Here is a 10340-nt window from a genome sequence, read left to right on the forward strand (position 1 = left end):
TTAAACAATCAAAAGAACAAAACACACAAGTACACCCATACACACACACACGCACGCACACATACACACATATGCATACGTACACACTCACATGTGCATACACACACAGGTACACACATTATATATATACACAAATATACATACATACATATATACACATACACACACAGGTACAAATGAACGTTATTCCGAAAGAATGCAAAAGTAGACATAGTTTATTTATAAATGTCCTATGCTAGTTTGTTTATAAACTGGCATAGGACATTTAAATTTCATATGTTTGTACAGTAACCCTTCTTCTATAGAACTTGGTATCCTTCATAGTCTGCATCAAAAGTGATGCATCTTCTCAATTTTCAAGGTCAACTCTCGAATCCGCATTGAAATAATTCAGCTATTCACTGTGACATTCATTTCATCACAACCAATTTCATCTCATTTATGGCATAAAATCTTTATTACGATGAATAAAAGACACACTGCCCTGGTTAATTTGCCGGCCGTTTAGATTTTTGCCAAAGGTATTTGTCTTCGTATAATGTGTGCTTCGTATAACTTCGTATAATGTGGGCTATTCTAAAAATAAAAAAGAAGATTAAGATTTGTAGACATGTTTTAATCTTAAATTTCTAAGCTGACAGGAAGAGATATTTGTTAGTTGAAGCAATATTTTCAAAAATATATTGTAACAAAGGATATAACCATTGAAAAAGTTTTTAGGCAGCAAGAGCAAGAAAAATTATTAAGCGTCTTCTGGAAAACCGTTAAAGAAGAAAAATAAACTTTTTGTCAAATTTGGTTACGCGTCGTTGCCCTCTTTGAAACAAGAACATCAATTAATATGATGTAAACTTTCGAGGCGGTGAGTTGCAAGAATATTTAGCACGACAAGCAATATTCTTAGCGGCATTCGCCCGTCGTCTTGAAGTTCTGAGTTCAAATTCCACTGAGGTGTACTTTGCCTTTCATCCTTCGGCACCGAAGAAATAACTACCAGTTGATTACTGGGGTCGAACTTTCAAATCAATATAGTATGATATAACCTTTTACATTAGTTAAAAAAGAATTTCACTTCCCTTTCTTCTGCAGCATTTCTCTTAATTTAACCTTCGTCATTTCATGTTTTAATCTGCAGCAGATTCTGAGGAATCCTGTCTACAACTCCTCTATGATTCCATTTCCCTCTTGGGGCATTAAACACTGGTGCCATGACATTCCAGATCTCAAGTACACATAACTTTCTGTACAACAAAATTTCAATGGAAAATATTCAGTTGAATTTTATTTATTTTATTTCATGTTACTTTATTTCATTTTATTTCCATTTTATTTTATTTTATTTTTATTGCTTATGAATATAATGTCGTCAGAAGACATTTTGAATTGGTTTTGACGTGTCTGAAATATCGTCATATAAGTGAATATGGAAGTATTACAATATATTGCCAAAACTGACGATAATTATACGGTTATGACTTTCGGAGTACTCTCCAGTTTTTTTTTTGGGGGGGGGTGATTTTTCAAATTTGCTAGAGCTTGCAACCACTTCTGAGTAGCTTCTTCAGTTTCTCCTTGGGGTAACGCATCTCTTATATTTATTTCCCTTGTCGTATTCGAATTGGAACCATAGTAGCCCTAATCACAATACAACGTGATTTCTGAACTGGAAGAGGATTTGGGCTTAGATCCGAAGTAGGAACTTATATTTGTAAAAAAATGTTATATGATACATTTTTTTTTTATTTCCATTACTGGCGTCAACATTTCAGCAGGAATCTACTGTATTAGCTATGGAGATATAGTGCAGAAATAGAGTTTCATTGTTCAGATCAAGTCCGAGACAAGGTACATACATACAGACAGACAGACAGACAGACAGGCATACAGACAGACAGACAGACAGGCACATATATAAACATAATGAAAGGATAAAATCATTAAGATTGATGACTTTTTTAAGTGGCTAGCATATAGAAAATTACCTTTTTTGAAAAATTCATATATAGAGATTATATAATTGAACAGAATACAATTATAATTAAGGGCACAGAAGCTACCATACCTATATGCTTGACTTAGACGCCAAATGTGTCCAGACACTATAAGTTTCACTTCAAAAATACACGGGTTGAAAGCAGGCAAAGTGGACCGACCAAAATTCATAAAATAATTCACATAGTTCTGGATTGATAAATTTCTGGATTAGTTTAATAACTTTTCCTTCATCAGCAGAACATACTGTGTAAAATAAATGAAAATATTTATTCATACCCACTGAAAAGCACAGGCAAAATATGAGTATAAGCAAATTTTTATAAATACATACCAATCGAATTTCGTAGTCAACCTCACACGTGTGTATTTGGTCAGAATAGTACTGAAGTAAATTAACTGTCCCAAAGTGAATGTGATACATCTAAACATAATTGAAAGATAAAATCATTACGATTAATGAATTTTATTAGTGGCCAACATATAAAAAATAAACTTTTAGGTAAAATGCTCATATAGAGATATGTAATTGTATTCTTTACAATTGTATATATATATATATATGTGTGTGTGTGTGTGTGTGTGTGTGTGTGTGTGTGTGTGTGTGTGTGTGTGTGTGTGTGTGTGTGTGTGTGTGTGTGTGCGTGCGTATGTATGTATGTATATATATATATATATATATATATATATATACAGGGTTAAGACACGTACTGTAATTTAGTAATAATGAAAATATAAATATATAAGAAAAAGACGTGTTTTATTTCTTTATATTAATTTAATGAATTTAATTGTTATAATCATTATATTTTGTAAAGAATAAAAACATCTTCAATCAACAATAAAATGTAGTAACATTTATAATGAAAATAACAACATGGATAACAACAATATTATTAGCAATAACACTTCAACAACTTGATCTTGGTCTCTTGTGGTGACGTGGTAGTGAAGGCGTAAAGTTATAGATATTATGACACTTTTGTTGTAAACCGATAGCATCGCGTCAGGCTATGTGAAACTGACGTCTGTAGGTGTACACACAACTGAACTAACGAGTATATCATTCAGCTGCAGTATACGGTTCAAATTTTTCAGTGGCCCGGTGTGATGCCAACTGGAAGACATTTTACAATAACTCTATAATCTATAATCATAAGGATTTCCTTTAACTAAACTTGCGGCTATATTTTTCTTAGAGAAGTATCGATCACTATTGAAATGGTAATTGTTTTATCGATCACTGATACATGAAAGACAAAGTAGAACAGAAGAGAGCACTGGGGATGTATTCTTTAAAACTATTATTGCTTATCTCTTATATTTCTGTCAAGCCAACCTCAATAACAGGCCACAAATTACTGTTATAGGATACAGCTTATTTATTTGAAACTAGTACTTCCATGGCAATTATTTCATTGCTTCCGGAAAAAAATGGAAGTTGAGAGCGACTAAATTTGAAAGCAGATTTTAAAGGGACCTAAATTTTGATTGGTTACATGTGTCCGAGGACATGCAAACGTGACCTCCACCATTTAATTACATAAAAATAGTCGTTTCTAATTTAGGTATTAGGTAAGCAGTTTGGAAGAGGAGGGTCTTAGTTGGTAAAGACAGATCCTATATTTAACTAGTACGTTGTTTAATCGACTCTGGATTGAGAATAGGAAAAATTGAATTCAATGAGTACCGCTTGGTGCTTTGTTGGAATCTAAAGAATTCTGTTAACCCACCCCATTAAAAATATTCATTTCAAGTGTTGGCACAAGGTTAACAATTTGGGGTGAGTGGGTAGGGGCTTAGTCAATTACACCCATCCCATGACTTGACTGGTACTTATATTTCACCCCAAAAGGATGAAAGACAAAGTTGACTTCGGCTGCATTTGAACTCAGGACTTAAGAAGCTGGATAAAATACCTCTAAGTATTTTGTTCGACGCGCTAACGATTCTGTCTACTCGCCACTTTCACATTCATAATGCTTACTATTCTAGGCACATGGCTTGAAGTTTGAAGGAGGAAGCTAGTCGATTATAGTAACCCTAATACTTGAATGGTACTTATTTTATCGACCCCGAAAGGATAAAAGGCAAAGTCAATCCCGGCAGAATTTCAAATCATAACGTAAAAACGGATGAAATGCCACTGAGTATTATGTCCGGCATGCTAACATTTCCGCCAGAGCACTATTGTCATAATAATAATGATAATGATAATTTCTATTATTTGTTGAACGGTTGTGCAAGATTGAATAACCCTTTCACATGACTAGAAATGATATCATGTGACCTGAAAAATGAAAATACAAGCATAAAATTGAGTGCTTATTCATAATTAACGAGATCACTAAAACCCTTGAAGTCATTCACTCATGACATTGTATGTAAGCTCAGATGTTTATCCGGCTCATGGCATCAGATGTTACAGATACTAAGAACCTCGCAATATTTTACATACAATACCACTCCATGAGACAAGCTTTAACGAAAAGACGTTTAATAAATATGGTTTCGAAATGAGACTATCCACAAATACTGCTGATAAGCTGTATCACTACATCTCTCAAAGTATCCTAATAACACTAACCCTTGGATGACGGTCGACAGAATTGAATTTTCTGACATCTGTGTATTCTACAATGAATCAATTATTAGATATATCAACTAGCTGATATATGATCATTTACACGGAGGTGTCTATTGAATATCGAAGCAAATTAGTCACTCACCGCTGCTCTTCTATCTTTCAACTTTAGCGTTCTTTCAACCCAGTTTTAAGACACGCCACTCTGGTCATATCGTTATATCGTCATCCCAGTTCCGTTCCGCATGGAAAGATGTTTAAAAGGCGACTTTACCTTCCGAGACGACTATAGCTCAAGCATTGTTACGCACCATGAGATTCATATGAATTTATGCATTTTGTCTTTAATGAAATAGTGCGTGCAGTCGTTCAAATACTTGAAGTAAAACAAATAATCTGGAATTTAGTGTATTCCTCGGAAACACTACAAGTTTCATTCTAGTGTCCTATACACACACATGCGCACGCACCCTCACACCCACACAGCCACATAGATATACATACACATACACACATACAGACGAGTCGAATAAGAGAAGGAAAAGAAGGAGATAGAAGATTGTCAGATAAATACACGCACAGATAAAAACACAGCGACATGTAAGAACACAGACCCATGCTTATGCACACTCACGCACGCACACTCGTATATATATATATATATATATATATATATATATATATATATATACACACACACACATATACATACGCGCGCGCACACACACACATGTAAATCCCAGAACGCAGAATAGTTGTAAAAGTAACTTAATATATCGGGTAAATACTATTTGAAGACGAAAAAAGTGACCAGTAAGCCGTACAGAGAATCGAACTCTGTACGTCTCAAACTCCAGGTTATTTCTTTATACCCTGTCAGGCAAGGGTCACTTAGTTTAATAGTACAGAGTCCTTAGCCGAAATGTTAGAAATGTAGTGTTGACCACTTTGTTCCGTGGTGCACACACATACACACACGTGCACGCACAGACACACACGTGCACGCACACTCACTCACACTCACACACACATATATATATCCTTCCTTCGTCAAATCAGGAGCAACGTATGTTGCAGTATCTGGCGGTTGCCCTGGTTACGCAGCGTCTCCGTCTATCCAACATTCTGTGGCAACCTGTCTTTTGTTGCTATTAGCTACATCATGAAAGAGTCAAGTGAGCTTGCTGTAAAGGCGCTCAACTACATACTGTGGACGCACAGCTTGTTACAACTTGTCCCCGACCCCAATTTTCCTGGATTTCCTCCTTGTCACTGGACCTGTTGTGGAGAAATCAAGTTGTGTTCTGCACGATTGTGCGCCCTTCTCATCGCTGTAAACGAATCTTTGCGCAGACCTCGCACTATCTTGGCCTTCGTCTTTCCTTTTCCTCCTCCTCTTTTTCTTTTCCTACTCATAAGTTTAACGGCAATTAGCAGCTGATGATGGAGGCCCACATGGATGATGCTGGAAGCCTCTAGCTTGAAGCTCGCACGATGGCGGCATGAGTAAGACGGTCGCTGAGGTCTGCACCGAGAGACAACAGGCTCACGACCTAGAAAAGGTAACCCAAACACAGTTTACCTCGTTCTATCCGGTCGAAGACAACACCTCACGAGTCATTCCTCTAAAGGAGTCAACAATTTTCAAAATTGTTTATTGATTCCTGGAATGTCAAAATTTTACTTTATATTTCTAACTCTAATGGACCTCTCGAAGGATTTCCCTGGATGCATTGGAGCTTAAACCCCTACAACATGGACATAAGGACTTTCTCATTGAACAGGGCGAGGGATGCACATTCCACAGTAGGGGTGTCTCCGATGGAGAGGACCGAACTTATGGAGTGGCCACCGCTATGAAGACCTTCGTTGAAAATATGATGGTAGAACCTCCTGTCGGACAGCGTAACCGTCACATCACTCTTTTTTACTCGCTCTCTCTGAAGGTAAATACATCACCATTATCAGTGCTGTTGCGCCAACCTTGGACTTTTCTGAAAAATCTAAGGATATGTTCTACATGTTCCTGGACAACGTCATCCGAAGAATGCCCAAGTCTGATAAGCTCATTCTGCTTGGAGATTTCAATGCCAAAAGTCAAAGTCTTCTCACCTGCCACGGTGTGATTGGTCATCACGGTGTTGGGGAAATGAACAGTCTATGGGCTTCGTTTTCCAACTATCTGCTCTCAACATGGAATGGTCATTACCATCACAGTTTTGCAGATGCAAATTTTCCCATCCTCGATCCAAATCTTGCCACTTCATCCAAGATGACATCAACGACTACCTGCACTCAAACTCCACGATGCCGGGATCTGGAGCACTACATCAAAGTGGCAGGATGCTCGTACCACCATACAACGTGTTATCAGTAATGCTCAAAACAATTGGTGCCTTCGAAAGTCAACATTTTGCAAACGAGAACGAAGCATATGCATTCCACGACTCGATTAAGAGAATCTCTTCGGCCTACACGTAAAGAAGGCTACTCCAGTGGTACCTTATTGAAAGAGAATACTACGATACTTCATAATTTGTTCGAACAGTTGCAAGAACTTCTAAATTGCGGCAACCCCACGGACTCTATGGCACTTTAAGAAATTTCAGATTTTCCATACATGAGATAACTTAACAACCCACAACACTTGATGAAATCCACCTGTGGTCTCGTCTTTTCTTTTGGCAGAAACTATACCTGTCAGATGGACACACTCTAAACTTGTCACAGTCTACAAGCCCAAGGGAGACCATGCAGAGTGCTGCAGCAGCAAAAGGATTTATCTTCTGTCTAACGCCGGCAAGATCCTTTTATGTTTTCTCCTCCGAATATCTATTATTTCATGCAATCAACCTGGTTATGCTTGAGTCCCAGTATGGATTTCGACCAGAAAGAAATACTTGTGAGATACTTGTGGCCCGTCTTCTCTTTGAAAAGCGTCGTGAACAGTGGAGAGACATATGCTACTCCTTCAAAGATCTAACAAAAGCGTTTGACAATGTCAACCTACTTTCCTGTTGTGGTATCTGCTTCAGATGTTAGGCTGTCCATCAACGTTTCTCTCAATCGTGCAGAAGTTTCATGTTGGTATGCCGGTGAGAGTGATACGCAGTCATGAAGCCTCGGAAACATTTCATGTCCAGGTGGAGATAAAACAAGGATGCGTCCTTGTCTCTGTACTATTTATCATATACATAGTGACAGTAACCCCTCTTTCCAGGAGACATTTCACTGAAGAAGACGGAATTCATATCACGTACTGCTATGATGGCAGCATCTTTAACACTCGCCGTCTGAAAGTCACACAAAAAATTCTTTCAACAACAGTGTAGTAGATTCAGTATGCTAGCGATTCGTCTACACCATCTCAAACACCAACCTCTTTTCAACACACGTTGATCTCAATGAATAGTGCCTATTCTGGGCTCGGCCTTCAAAAGAATCAAATGAAACTAAAGTTTTCCAATCAGCCTACCTGTACTAACCTCCCTCTCAGTCCATCGTTATTGATGACCTTCCTCTACTGCAGGTGAACTCATTATGCTATCTTCGAAACGCCATCACTGAAACTATTCTCACTGACGAGGAGATACTCCGTCGGAGCAACTTGGCCTCTATATCTTTCGGGAGACTCAGCAAACAAATCTCTAAGAACATGAACCTTAAAACATGTACAAAAATGTCCGTTTATTGAGCTGTCTTCATACCCACCCTCCGGTATGAGTCTGAGTGCTAGTGTATCGGCGCTAGATAAATCAGCTAGAAGAGTTTCATAGCATGTCACTCCAAAATATCTTCAGTCTGACGTGAAAGTACAAGGTGCCTCATACTGAAGACCTCTTGAGGGTTGGGATCTACAGCGCTGATACCTGCATACTTCACCGTCTCTGCCGCTAGAGTGACCATGTAATTCCAATGCCGGGTAACCGGTTTCCACATCATCTTCAACGTGTTCAAGCCAAGAAGAAAGCCTCAAAGACACCCAAAACTTTGTTTTCATGGTCATATCAAGTAATCTCTCGTTTTTGTGGAGTGTCCTTCCCAATCAGTCGGAGCCTCTAGCTGTTAACCAGAAGGCAGGGAGTTCTGTGTGTGACGCTGAAATAGAGCACTGTGAAACCGTACGCAGGAAAATGCATGAAGAGAGGAAAAGACGTCGTCATCATCCCACACCCCTTGCGGATCATTTGCGGAAGACTTTCAGTACTTTCAGTGCCACAGGATCCACCTATGTTGTATCGCTCCCATGAGAAAGAATGCGTGGGAGGTGGATGTGGATGAATGTCTGGGATGGAAACTGTCGTCACCTGTCATAAACATGCCAAATAACTATGTGTGTGTATTTTTGTGTGTGTGTGTGTGTGTGTGTATCGGGTATATAGGGTATCAGAATACCACTTGCTACAAAGAGGAATTAACACGCCAAAACAAAGTTTTCGATATTAATAAATATGCGCGGTGATTGCAATGTATATAATAGAATAGGCTTAACTTGTATAAACTACAAAGCAGGATACAGATATCTCGGTATCAAGTGATTTCACCTTTTTACTTTCGTATTCAAGGATCGGTAGCCAAGCTCAAGATCCTTGAATGCAAACGCACAAAAAGGTGAAATCAATTGACACTAAGAAATCTGTTTCTTGCTTTGTTGTTTATACAAGGTATGCCTATCTTATTATATTCGTTGCATTCACTGTGTGTATTTATTAAAAGTGAGAAATGTATGGTTTTGAAGTGTTAGCTCCTCTTTCTAGCAAGTGGTATTCTGATAGCCTTCTTTATTCATTTGTATATTTTACGAATAAAATATCGATATATTAAGTACCAGTGAAACACTGGGGTCGATTTAATCGACTAGTCCTCTCCCCACAAATTTCCGGGCTTGTGCCTTTAGTAGGAAAAACATATACGTACAGGTATGTGCATACCGACATCCACCTGTATGTTTAGGTGCATATTTGGGTACAGGACATTGCAAACAAACGTAGACGAGAAAACACACAAGCCACATAGAGAACATTCTACGTCATCAGCTTTAACACCGGCGTTTGTACGTATATTCCGTTGTGTCTGGGGAGAGTCATTCTCTTTTAGTACCTTATAATTTAACTAACTCACCGGTAAAATTTCCACAAACCTACAAGGCAAATCAAAACAATACTAGCAACAACAAAAAATAAATTAGAAGAAAAAAACATAATTATAGCGCATCAGAGATATTTACTCTTTCTAACAAGCAGGCATGAAATAGTATATCCATAAATGTTTCTGTCATTAATATATAGATTAATATATAGAGTTATACTTTGACATGCACACAAACATTGAGTTATACTACTATGCAAATATACAAACACACGCACACACACACGCACACACACACGCACACAGACAAGAGTACATTACAGTGCATGTGAGTAGTGCGTGTGTGTCTGCATGTGTGTGTGTGTGTGTGACTTTATGTGTGTTTGTGTGTGTATGTGTGTGTATTCATGTATTGATGAAAGCTTACTTTGCGAAAGGGGAGATTTGTAAATCGATACCTAGGATAGGGAGTAATAGGTAGAAAATTAGATAGATCGATAAATGTAGTAATACATACTGTAGATCGGCAGAAACTGAAAATGCAGGAACCAGTCTTACTCGCTTTCTCACTGTTTTTATACACATACACACGCGCGCACACACACAAGCCCCCACATGCACATACACTCCACACATATATGCATATATATATATATATATATATATATGTGCGCGC

The 10340-nt window shown here is 38.0% G+C and overlaps 1 long non-coding RNA gene across 3 annotated transcripts in view; it reads right to left on the reverse strand.

The window, feature by feature from the left end:
* Nucleotides 1–218: 218 nt before the first annotated feature.
* The window catches only part of LOC106877331 (uncharacterized), a 23416-nt gene continuing 13294 nt past the window's right edge, over nt 219–10340 (reverse strand). For 2 of the 3 annotated variants that reach the window (XR_008263729.1, XR_001410370.2), the window contains exons 2-4: nt 2327–2416; nt 2063–2238; nt 219–576 (exon numbers count right to left, since the gene is read on the reverse strand). This is a non-coding gene — a long non-coding RNA (uncharacterized LOC106877331). Of the gene's footprint in view, nt 577–2062; nt 2239–2326; nt 2417–10181; nt 10249–10340 lie in introns of those variants that run through there. The other variant, XR_001410369.2, reaches the window with a different exon arrangement.

Source organism: Octopus bimaculoides, chromosome 3 (genome assembly GCF_001194135.2).
Source record: "Octopus bimaculoides isolate UCB-OBI-ISO-001 chromosome 3, ASM119413v2, whole genome shotgun sequence".
NCBI classification, from domain to species: Eukaryota; Metazoa; Mollusca; class Cephalopoda; order Octopoda; family Octopodidae; genus Octopus; species Octopus bimaculoides.